The following is a 13,186-nucleotide window of genomic DNA, read 5'->3' as shown; positions in this document are numbered from 1 at the left end:
GGCTATGCCCTCTCCCCAGAGGTGGAGTCTACAGAGGCAGGCAGGCTTCTTTGAGCTGTGGCGGGCTCCACCCAGTTCGAGCTTCCCCACCACTTTGTTTACCTACTCAAGCCTCAGCAATGGCGAGCGCCCCTCCCCCAGCCTTGCAGCCTCCTTGCAGTTAGATCTTGGACTACTGGGCTAGCAATGAGGGAGGCTCTGTGGGCGTGGGACTCTCCAAGCCAGATGCGGGATATAATCTCCTGGTGTGACGTTTGCTGAGACCCTTGATAAAGGACAGTGTTAGGGTGGGAGTAACCCAATTTTCCAGGTGCTGTGTATCACGGTTTCCCTTGGCTAGGAAAGGGAATTCCCTTCCCCCTTGCACTTTCTGGGTAAGGTGAAGGCTCACCCTGCTTCGGTTGCTCTGTGTGCTGCATTCACTGTCCTGCCCCCACTGTCCAACAAGCCCCAGTGAGATGAACCCGGTACCTCAGTTGGAAATGCAGAAATCACCCGTCTCCTGTGTCACTCACGCTGGGAGCTGGAGGCTGGATCTGTTCCTATTCGGCCATCTTGGAACTGCCTCTCATCGCTCCTTTAATGAACAAAAGGTTTTAGCTTAGTTATCTTCCTATTTGTCAAGTTTTTCTGATTTTGACTTTTCAAAATATGCTGTCATATACAAGAAACTCTTGGATATAAAATTCCATGAATATTTCTCTTTTCTTGCACTCATAACTTCGGTGGATGTCATCAATTAATCTCTGGGTTATAGCATGTTTTCTTGAAAGTGTTCTGTAGTCTATTTTGGGCATTGAGAATTTCATCAAACTTCAGTGAATATTTCTACAAATTGAAGGCATAGTCCCTTTTGATGCTTTATTATTTGCATATATTGCTTCCACAAGACCATTTCATGCAAAGACTTGTCTTGTCCTCACAGCCAGATCATTACAACGTGATATAGAATCAATTGGTCAAAAATGGGAAGGTTATCTCTGGAATGTCAATTTGACTCCATTGATCTCTCCATTTTAATTAAGACACAATATGCTGTGTTAATTACATAACATCGCTACACATTCTCAAATCAGAAAATGTAGTTCCAACTTCTTGTAGTTCAATCGTGGAAAGAATGATCTTATCTCCCAGATGCACATGCTTGGAAGTACTTCTCAACACACACACACACACACAGTCACATCCAGACACAAAGATACAAATACACACACAGACACAAACTGTTTAATATGTACACAATTGTTAACTGGCATTGTTTTACATGAAATAAGGCAAATGTGTAGCCACTGTCCTAACCCAGTTCCACTCCTATCATATTTGCCCATAACACTGATTAGTAAATCTGATTCAACTGTTCTATAATCACAATTTAAGCTGTGTCCATTAAATTCCCAGAGGAATACAAAAGAATACAACCTAAGACACAAAACTTAATTGACTGCTGATATTTCATTGGGAAATTGGGTAATTGATGGGTAAATGTAGTGGAACTAGTGGGTGGGCATTAGTTATATAAGGGGTGAAGCAGCAAGATACTTCATTATTAAAAGGTGTTTGAAAGAAATTGAAACACAGGAGTGTGTGTATTCAGCTGAACTAAAATTAGAAAACCCAGAAATAAATCTCACTTGGGGTGTTAAAAAATGGCATTAGGGGAGATTCTGGGTCAATCGTCCAACTGTGCAAACTGGATCTTGGAAGCAGGATCCCTTTCCTGCAATGAGCCTTGTTTATTGGTGGTGGTGTTTCAGTGGAAACGATTTTGGAGAATGGCCCCTTCCTTTTGTGTATCTGCTGATTAGATTTCATGGCTGATTAGATTTCATGGGAAATCTGGGGTTTTAAACTCTATTTAAATGTTAACATAATTCATTCAAATGACAAAAAATCAACAGGTTCTTTGATGTGGAATCATCACAGATCCCTTTCTTCTTAGGTACAGTTATTAAAGTTGACAATTAGTGAAACAATTATGGAGAATGGCCCCTTCCTTTAGTGTATTTGCTGATTAGATTTAATGGTACATTTATCATTAGGTATAGTGATCAAAGTTGACCTACCCAAGAGTAGAGATGTCCAGGACAGAACTCAGGACTCTGTAGAATCACAGAATCTTGGATGCAACACTGTTCAAGCACATAAATATGCTCATTCAGAGTGTTTCGGTGTGACGTGTGTGTGAATTGCAGTGTAATGAGCATGACACGCAGACAGGTTATCAAGTGGACTCACCTCAAAATCAGTTATGGGCATTACAGAACACTGATGCCAAGCTCCCGGATCCAGAGGAAAGAAACTCCAGCATCCTGTGTAAAGCCACGGCATCTGGATTTCTCATGCTTCTGGGGATCATGCCCCTGAAAATAGTGACTCCTTCCTCCTTGTGGAGCATCTTTCTCAGCAGCGCTCATTTCTTCTTCCAGGACTCTGTCCAACAGAAAGGGGAAGCCTTCTGATAGAGCACACCTGACCCATGAAAAGAAAAGGGAAAGAAAGGAGGCCAAAGGTCACACTCTCCTCATTCCACCAGCCTCCCTAAAATCTTCCTGATTTCATGGGCCCTGAGACCGGGGATGCTTCTGTACACCTCGAGGCCTTGGCGCCTGGCCTAAATTCTATTCTCTTTCTCATTATCTGAAAAATTTTAAGAAAATCCCTAGAGTCAGGATCTTTATTCCTAGTAAGCCAAAAGTCCCAAAGAAACACCCAAATTCTGTCCCTCTTAGTTTGGGAAACAAGTCTACCTTCATCAGCATGACATTTTCCACCAAATGTGGTAACTGCAAGTCCACCACACAATGCTTAACTGGAATTGGAAGCAACATCTCAGACGATGAAAAATACATGCAAGAATCCCTAAGACAAATGGTTTATTTTTCCCTTTCTTACTAAAACAACTGCCAGTATTAACAATGGTATGCAAATCTCTTTTAGATGCCCTGCTTTTAAATCTCTATGTTTCTTCCTGAGACAGGGACTCACTCCCATCACCCAGGCATTTACAGTGTTTAATTCTGGTTATATGCTACTCTCAAATTTACAACTATTTATTTCATCTCTCTCAAATGTTGATCCATTATCACATACGTATTAAAATATTATCTCCCATGCTGCGTGATATATTATTTTTATATTCATCCTTTCTTAAATGAACCAAAGGTTTTAGTTGGATTAGATTGTGATTAGTTAAGTTTTCTGATTTCATGATTTCTTAAATTGTGGTCATATGACCTCAATCACTGGAAATAGAATGTCATGAGTATTTCTCTTTACTTGCAATCATAAATACAGGGAATGTCATCAATTGGTATGTCGGTGATTGCATGATTTCCTGAAAGTCTTTCACAGTCTAATTTGGGCACTGAGTATTTCGTCTAAGTTCAGTGCATGTTTCCAACACTTGATGCTTTATGATTTGGGTATATAGCTTCCACAAGAGCATTTCCTGCAAAGACATGTCTTGGTTCCCACTGGTAAGTCATTTCACTCGAACACAGAATCAATAGGCTGAACATGGAAAGGTTATCGCTAGAATACTTATTAGACTGCACAGATCTCTTCTTTAATATTAAGGAAACAAATACACTGTGTTATTAACTGTACTTCATTGATGATTCTCAAGTCAGAAAGTACAGGTCTGACTTCCTGTCCTTCAATTCCTGAAAGGATGATCATATCAGCCAAAAGCACATAGTTAGAAGCACATTGCAGCTTAAACACACACACACCCAGACATATAAACAAGCACAAAGAAACACTCACATGGGCATAATTCCGCATGCCCACAAGCTCACGCAAGCAAACACATACACACAAACACACGCATTGTTTCGTGAGGACAGAATTATTCCCTAGCACTGTTTTAAGTAAACTAACGGATTCCCCAGGAGTTTTAAGTGAACTCCCTGGGGAATAAAAGGGGACACACCCTATGACTCATTCTTTAACTGAGTGCTGATATTGGATTGGTGGACCGTGTACCTGATGGGTGGGTGGGGTGTTTGCGATAGGCAGGGGTTAGTTATATAGGGGCTGATGCAGTCAAATGGCGCGTCATTTGAAGACTCTTTCGGAAGAGATAGCGTCTTTCTGCAACGTGCGGTCCCAGCAGAAAAAGTTTGTGATCCTTGCTCCTGGCAACATGGAGACCGATTCACTCCACTTGGGAGGTGAGTGGCAGTTCAACCACTTTTCAAAACTCACATCTTCTCGGCCAGATGCAGCTTTTGCTGAAATCCAGTGGACTTCTCTACCTGAGAAGTCACCACTGTCATCTGAGACCCATGTCAACCTCTGTGATGGTTTGGCTCCTGTGGCAAGACAGCCTGCCCCCGGAAAGAAGCTTCCTCTCAGTAGCAGGAGACCTGCTGCGGTGGGGGCTGGGCTCCAGAATATGGGAAATACTTGCTACATGAATGCTTCCCTGCAGAGCCTGACATACACACCACCCCATGCCAACTACATGCTGTCCCGGGAGCACTCTTAACTTTGTCATCGTCACAAGTGCTGCATGCTGTGTACGATGGAAGCTCACATCACACGGGCCCTCCACTGTCCTGGCCACATCATCCAGCCCTCACAGGCATTGGCTACTGGCTTCCATCGAGGCAAACAGGAAGATGCCCATGAATTTCTGATGTTCATTGTGGATGCCATGAAAAAGGCACGTCTCCCCGGGCACAAGCAAGTAGATCATGACTCTGAGGACACCACCCTCATCCACCAGATATTTGGAGGCTGCTGGAGATCTCAAATCAAGTGTCTCCACTGCCAGGGCGTTTCGGACACCTTTGGCCCTTACCTGGACATTGCCCTGGATATACAAGCAGCTCAGAGTGTGAAGCAAGCTTTGGAACAGGTGGTGAAGCCCGAAGAACTCAATGGAGAGAATGCCTATCATTGTGGTCTTTGTCTCCAGAAGGCGCCTGCCTACAAGGCATTCACCCTACACACTTCTGCCAAGGTCCTCATCCTTGTATTGAAGAGATTCTCCAATGTCACAGGTAACAAACTTGCCAAGAATGTGCAATACCCTGAGTGCCTTGACATGCAGCCATACATGTCTCAGCAGAACACAGGACCTCTTGTCTATGTCCTCTATGCTGTGCTGGTCCACGCTGGGTGGTGTTGTCACAACGGACATTACCTCTCTTATGTCAAAGCTCCAGGAAGCCAGTGGAATAAAATGGATGACGCCGAGGTCACTGCCTGTAGCATCGCTTCTGTCCTGAGTCAACAGGCCTATGTCCTCTTTTACATCCAGAAGAGTGAACTGGAAAGATGCAGTGAGAGTGTGTCAATAGGCAGGGAACCAGGAGCCCTTGGCGCTGAACACAAAGACAGGTGAGCAACGCAAGGAGAGCTCCAGAGAGAACCCTGCCTCCAGGTACCTGACTTGGAGGAGCACTTGGTGGAAAGAGCCACTCAGGAAAGCACCTTAGACCACTGGAAGTTCCTCCAAGAGCAAAACAAAACCAAGCCTGACTTCAACGTCAGAAAAGTCGAATGTACCCTGCCTCCCAACGTGCTTGTGATTCATCCATCAAAATACAAGAGTGGGATGAACAACCATCATCCTGAACAGCAAAGTTCCCTGCTGAACCTCTCTTCAAGGAACCTGACACCTCAGGAGTCCATGAACACTGACACACTCACTTCTCTGCAAGGGAGGACCAGGAGATCCAAAGGGAGGAACAAATACAGCAAGAGGGCTCTGTTTGTGTGCCAGTGATCTCAGGAAAAGTCTCCACCCAAACGCAGGAGTGCATGCGCACACACACTGACACACACACACATACACGTACACACACACACACCCACGAGGGGGTTCGTGCGTGCACACACACACACCATCACATCACATACACAGTCAATCCGACATAAAGTAATGAGGAGCCCAGGTTTCTGTCTACACAAGAGGGACAACTGGATAGTGATGGCTGCGTTTCAGGATGAACCCAGACATGGGAAACATCGAGTTTTGCAGTCGTGAGTCTTCTGAACCTGTGGAGGCAGTGTCTGTGTGTTTGTGTTCATGGTAGATGACATTCAGTGTGAATTTCTGAATAGGACATATTGCAGTGTAGGGTTGCGCGTGAGGTTATTGCAGGGGACGGGGTTGACTATTTTCTCTTGGGGTGTGTTTCATTCATCAGTTGTTGGTGAGCACCAGAAGTTGAAATTTTGCGAACGTGGGACTTCTGTGGATCCTTCTCGCTACCTTGAGTAGTGGAAACTGGGACGCATTTGAAGAGAGGAAGGATGTTCTTCTTTTGAACCTGCCTCACCGTTTTTACATTGCTTGTTGAATGGACCTCAGGCGCCCTAGGACTTGTGGCCTTGGTGGAACCCACAGAATGCTGGAGACAGACAGACAGACACACTTGCCTATTGAATGCTGTCCATTTCCAATGAATTGAAGCAGAAAATCATCCCACTGGTATGTGAGTCATTTGGAAGTAAATTGTATTGATAATCAAGGAAATCAAACACAGGAGCGTGTGTGTATTCAACTAAAATAAAAGCAGTAAGCACTGAAATAAAACTCATTTGATGTGTATCAAAATGGCATTTGGGAGATTCCGGGTCAATCGTCCAGCTGCGAAAGGTGCATCTCCGAAGCATAGTCCCTGACCTGCAATGAGACTTGTTCATCCGAGGTGGTGTTGCAGTGGAAATGATTGTGGGAAATGGCCCCTTCCTTTTGTGTATTCGCCAATTGGATTTCAGGCTCCATTTCTCATTCAGTACAGTGATCCAAGTTGACCAACCAGAGAGTAAAGATGTCCAGGGCATAACTCAGGGCTCCGTACAACCACAGAATCTTGGGTGCAACCCTGCTCAAGCACACTAATGTGCGTATTAACAGTGTCTCTGTGTGACGTGTGTGTAAACTACAGTGTGATGAGCATGACTGGCAGACAGGTGATCCATTGGGCTCACCTGAAAATCAGTTATGAGCATGAAAGAACACCGATGCCCAGGTCCCGGCTTCAGACGTAACACCCTCCAGTGTCTTGTGTGAAGCCACGGCATCTGGACTGCTCATGCTTCTGGGGATCATTCTCCTGAAAATGGTGGCTCCTTTCTCCCTGTGGAGCAACTCTCTAAGCAGCGCTTCTTTCCTCCCCCAGGACTCTTTTCATCGAGCATGGGAAGCCTTCTGAATGAACACACCTGGCCCATGAAAGACAATGGAAAGAAACGGGGCCAAAGGTCACAGTCCTCTCATTCCACCATCCTCCCTAAAATCATCCTGATTTCATGGGCCCTGAGGCCAGCATGTTTCTTTACACCTCGAGGCCTTGGCGCCGGGCCTAAATTCTGCCCCGTTTCTCACTCTCTAAGACATTTTGACAAAATCCCTGGAGCCAGGATCTTCATTCCTGGTAAGCCAAAGGACATGAAGACACACCCAAATTCTGCCCCTCCTAGTTTGGGGAGCATGTCTACGTTCATCAGCTTTACATTTTGCACCAAATGTGGGAACTACCAGTCCACCACACAATGCCTAACTGGAAACGGAGGCAACATCCCAGATCCTGAGCAATCCATGCAAGAATACATGAGATAAATGCCTTCTTTTCGCCTTTTCCTACTGAAACACGGGCCAGTAGTAACAATGGTGTACAAACCTCTGTTTCACTCCCTGCTTTTAAATCTCTCTGCTTCTTTCTTCTTGAGACAGGGCGCTCCACTCCCATCACCCAGGCTTTTCCAGTGTTTAATTCTGGTTGTTTGCTTTTGTCAAATTTACAACTTTTTATTGTATCTCTCTCAAATGTTGATCCATTATCACATACATATGAAAATGTCATCTCCCATGCTGTGTGATATGTGGTTTTTGTTTTCATCCTTTGTTAAAGGAATCGAAGGTTTTAGCTGGCGTACCTTCTGATTACTCAAGTTTCTTGATTTCATGATTTCTTAAACTGCCATTGTATGTCCCCAACCACCGGAAATAGAATGTCACGAGTATTTGTCTCTTCTTGCAATCATAAATTTGGGGAATGTCATCAATCAGCCTCTCAGTGACTGCATGATTACCCGAAAGTCTTTCACCGTCTAAATTGTGCGTTGAGTATTTCGTCTAACTTCAGTGCATGTTTCCAACACTTGATGCTTTCTGATTTGGGTATCTAGCTCCCACCAGACCACTTCTTGCAAAGACTTATCTTGTTCTCCACTGGCAAGTCATTTCACTCGGATATAGAATCAAGAGGCTGAACATGAAAAGGTTATCACTGGAATGTCTATTGGATTTGCCGGATCCCTACACACACACACGCACACAAGTGTACAGTCATTCCTACATAACATAATGTGGTCCTCAGGTTTTTGTCTATGTAAAAGGGACAACTGGTTAGTGATGGCCGCATTTCAAGATGATCCCATATCTAATATATTCTTGTGGAGTTGTGAGTATTCTGATCATGTGAAGGGACTGTCTCTGTGCATGTGTTTTCACAGTAGATGACATCCTGTGTGAATAGCTGTATACTACATTTTGAGGTGTAGGTTTTCCCCTCAGTGTACTCGATGAATTTGAATTTATTATTCTGTCTTGGTTTGTTTTGATTAGTCAATTGGTAGTCAAGAGTAGGTGAAATTTTGCTAAAGTGGGATATAGGTGAATCATTCTCGTGAATGTGAATAATTGAGACTGGGATGCATTTGTAACATTGGAAGGGTGTTCTTACTTTTTATTCCAACTTTTTTTGCTTTTGTTTTCAACTGACCTCAGGTGCCCTGGGTAGAACCTATTTAATTCTTGGAACAGACAAACAGATGCTGCTAATTTTATGGTATGAGTTTAAGTTTAATTTAAAGGGAAAATTTCCTCACCAGTATGTAATTCATTTCCAAATAAGTGTGAGTATGAAACTACAGTCAAATTAGAAAGTTCTTAAATAAACTGCATTTCATGAGTAAAGGATGGAATTTTCAGAAATTCTAGATCAACCATCCAGCTGTGAAATCTGTGTCTTTGAAGCAGTATCCCTGTCCTGAGAGTTGTTTTTCTCTGGTGGTATTTCAGTGTAAACTACTTTGGGGAATAGCCCCTTCACTTTTTATATTTGCTTCTTACTTTTCATTGTAAAGCTGTGTTTTTAAACTGTATTTAAATGTTAATAGAATCCATCCCAATAAAACATAACCAACAGATCTTCTCATTTCTAATCATCACAGATCAATCTCTTGTTAGTTATGGTGATCAGTTTACTTACCTGAGAGTAAATGACACCTGGGCAGAACACAGGGCTCCATAGAAGTACAGAATCTTGGGTCCAACCCTGTCCAAGCATCAAAATGTGTATATTAACAATGTGTCTGTGTGAATTGTGTGTCGAGTAAAGTGAGTTTAGTAAAACTTGCAGTAGATTATTAATTTGGCTCACTTTGTAATCAGTGAATGAGCTTTAAAGAGTATCAATGACCAGTGTCTACCCCCCAGAGATAAGAACTTCCAGTGTCTTGTGTGAAACCATGGCATCTGGATTGCTCATGATTCTGAAGATAATTCTGTCCCCCATGGTTTCAGAATCACTGCAGGAGGTGGAAACAGATAACACATCAGTCCCTTGCTCTCTCTGCTCTCTTCACTCAGAAAAAGTCTCACTGGGACCAAGGAAAATCCTATGGTTTCCTAGGAAGAAGGATTTTTCTCAGGAGAGAAAATGGTGGCTCCTTCCTCCCTGTTGAGCCTCTTCCTCAGGATTGCCCCTTTGTCTCTCCAGGACTCTGTTCATCAGACCTGAGATGCCCCCTAGTTGAGCACATCTGGCCTATGAACAAATAAGGGGAAGGAATGGTTCCAAAGACTGTACTATGCTCACTCCACCATCATCTCTGAAACTAACCTGACTTCATGAGCCCTGGGTCAGAAGCTGTTTCTTTATATCTCTAGGCTTTGCCTCACAGCCTAAACCCTGCCCCATTTCCTACATATTGTATATTTTGACAAAACCTGTAGAGTCTAGATCTTTATTCCTGACAGGGAAAAGGGAGACACACCAGAATACTGTCCCTCTGAGACTGCAAGACATCTCAGCTTCCATCAACATGAAATTTTGCATCAAATACAGTTACTGTAGGTCCACCTCACAATGAGTAATGGAAGTTGAGACAACATCTCAGACCCTGTACAGTTTTTGGCCAAGCTCATTTAGTTTGGCAATGCTTTTACTCTATAAATCAGTTGTGAAAACACTTAGGATTCATATTATTTAGTCTTTTAATCAATCTGTTATTGTTTTCAATGTATTTACTACACTTTAGCTTAATATTTCTGATAAACTTTGTTGCAAAATTCTCAATATAATAGTGGCAAACCAAATCCAGCAATACATCAAAAAGCTTATCCACTAAGATCAAATCAGCCTCATCCCTTGGGTGCAAGGCTGGTTCAACATATGCAAATCAATAAATGTAATCCACCACATAAACAGAGCTAAAGACAAAAACCCCATGATTATTTCAGTTGACTCAGAAAAGGTCTTTGATAAAATTCAACATTCCTTTATGCTAAAAACTCTCATGAAACTAGGTATTGATGGAGCATGCCTCAAAATAATAAGAGCCATTTATGACAAACCCACAGTCATTATCATATTGAACAGGCAAAAGCTGGAAGTATTCCATTTGAAATTTGGCACAAGGCAAGGATGCCCTCTCACCACTCCTATTCAATATAGTGTTGGAAGTTCTGGCCAAGGCAATCAGGCAAGAGAAAGAATAAAGCATATTCAAACAGGAAAAGAGGAAGTCAGACTTTCTTTTCTTGCAGATGACATGATCCTATATCTGTAAGATCTCATCACCTCAGCCCAAAAGATTCTTAAGCTACAAGCAACTTCAGCAAAGTCTCAAGATACAAAATCAGTGTGCAAAAGTCTCAAGCACTCTTATACACCAACAATAGACAAGAAGAGAGCCAAATCACAAATTAATTCACATTTACAATTGCTACAAAGAGTATAAAATACCTACCTAGGAATACAGCTAACAAGGCAAGTGAAGGACCTCTTCAAGGAGAACTACAAACCACTACTCAAGGAAATAAGAGAGGACACAAACAGATGGAAAAACATTCCATGCTCATGGGTAAGAAGAATCAATATCATGAAAATGGCCATACTTCCCAAAGTAATTCATAGATTCAATGCTATTCCCATAAACTACCATGGACATTTTTTACAAAATTAGAAAAAACTACTTCAGAATTCATATGAAACGAAAAAAGAGTCCATATACCCGGGACAATCCTAAGTAAAAATAACAAAGCTGGAGGCATCCTGTTACCTGACTTCAAACCATATTACAAGGCTACAGTAACCCAAACAGCATGGTAGTGGTACAAAACAGACACATAGACCAATGGAATGGAATGGAGATATCAGAAATAAGACTGCACATCTACAACCATTTTATTTTGGATGAAAACAAACAATGAGGAAAGGATTCCCTATTTAATAATAAATGGTGCTGGAAAAACTATCTAGACATATGCAGAAAACTGAAACTGGACCCCTTCCTTATACCTTATACAAAAGTGAACTGAAAATGGATTAAAGATTTAAATGTAAAACCCAAAACTATAAAAATCCAACCCCATATAAAAGTGGGCAAAAACTGGGTGCAGTAGCTCATACCTGTAATCCCAGAAGTTTGGGAAGGTGAGGTGGGTGGATAACTTGAGGCCAGGAGTTCAAGATCAGCCTGGCTAACCTGGTGAAACTCAGTCTCTACTCAAAATACAATAAATTAGCCAGATGTGGTGGCAGGTGCCTGTAATCCCAACTACTCAGGAGGCTGAGACAGAAGAACCACCTGAATCTGGGAGGTAGAGGTTGCAGTGACCCGAGATTGTGCCACTGAACTCCACCCTGGGTGACACAGCAAGACTCTGTCTTAAAAAGTGAAAATAAAAATATTTTAAAAAGTGGGCAAAGGATATGAACAGACACTTATGCAGCCAACAAACATATGAAAAAAAAAAGCCCAACGTTACTGATCATTAGAGAAATACAAATCAAAACCACAGTGAGATGCCATCTCATGCCAGTCAGAATGGTGATTATTAAAAAGTCAAGAAACAACAGATGCTGGTGAGACTGTGGGGAAACAGGAACACTTTTACACTGTTGGAGTGAATGTAAATTCAAACGCTGTGGAAGACAGTGTGGTGATTTTTCAAAGACCTAGAATCAGAAATACCATTTGATCCAGCAATGCCATTACTGGGTATATACCCAAAGGAATATAAATTCTTGTTTTATAAAGATACTTGTATGCATATGTTCATTGCCACACTATTCACAATAGCAAAGACATGGAATCAACCCAAATGCCCATCAGTGACAGACTGGATACAGAAAATGTGATACATATACACCATGGAATACTATACAGCCATAAAAAGGAATGAGATCATGTCCTTTGCAAGGACATGGATGAAGCTGGGAGCCATTATTCTCAGCAAACTAATGCAGGAACAGAAAACCAAATACACATGTTCTCACTTATAAGTGGCAGATGAACAATGAGAAAACATAGACACAGGGAGGGGAACCACATACACTGGAGCCTGTCTGGGGGTAAGTGAGGAGGGAGTGCGTCCGAATAAATAGCTAATCCATGTGGGGCTGAATACCTAGGTTACGGGTTGATAGGTACAGCAAACCACCATCGCACACACTTACCTATGTAACAAACCTGCACGTCCTGCACATGTATCCTGGAACTTAAAATGAAATAAAATAAAATTTTTAAAAACTTTATTTTTTCTAAGTCGTGTTTGCAATTTTCAACGTGAACTTTCTAGTAGACATTTATCATATATAGAATTATATAGTTGATTTTTGAACAACTATGGTTCTGCCATTCTTTAAAATGCAAATTCTTTATGACTGTGTGTGTATATGTACACATATGTGTGTATATATATTTGTGTGTGTATATATACGTGTACGTGTGTGTGTGCATAGATAGATAGATAGATAGATAGATAGATAGATAGATAGATAGATAGATAGATAATGCTCCTGGTCTTCTGTTTGAGTAGGCTGAGAAGGAGGAGGGGGAGGAGTGATTGTTCTTGCAGTCTCAGAGGTAGCTAGGTGGAAGAGAATCTGTACAAATGAACACATGAAGTTCTCATTTGTAAGTGTGAGTTAAATAATTG

General features: G+C 42.1%; 1 long non-coding RNA gene across 1 annotated transcript; it reads right to left on the bottom strand.

The window, feature by feature from the left end:
• Positions 1 to 470: 470 nt before the first annotated feature.
• On the bottom strand, positions 471 to 12,501 carry LOC140711257 (uncharacterized). Its single transcript, XR_012092418.1, has 3 exons — positions 9,231 to 12,501; positions 2,236 to 2,469; positions 471 to 577 (listed from the first exon to the last, which is right to left on the bottom strand). It is a non-coding gene; the product is annotated as an uncharacterized lncRNA (long non-coding RNA).
• Between the last annotated feature and the right edge of the window lie 685 nt (positions 12,502 to 13,186).

Source organism: Chlorocebus sabaeus, unplaced genomic scaffold (genome assembly GCF_047675955.1).
Source record: "Chlorocebus sabaeus isolate Y175 unplaced genomic scaffold, mChlSab1.0.hap1 unalloc_scaffold_413, whole genome shotgun sequence".
Classification (NCBI taxonomy): domain Eukaryota; kingdom Metazoa; phylum Chordata; class Mammalia; order Primates; family Cercopithecidae; genus Chlorocebus; species Chlorocebus sabaeus.
The sequence above is the reverse complement of the archived record's forward strand: the minus strand, read 5'-3'. Positions and strand labels throughout refer to the sequence as shown.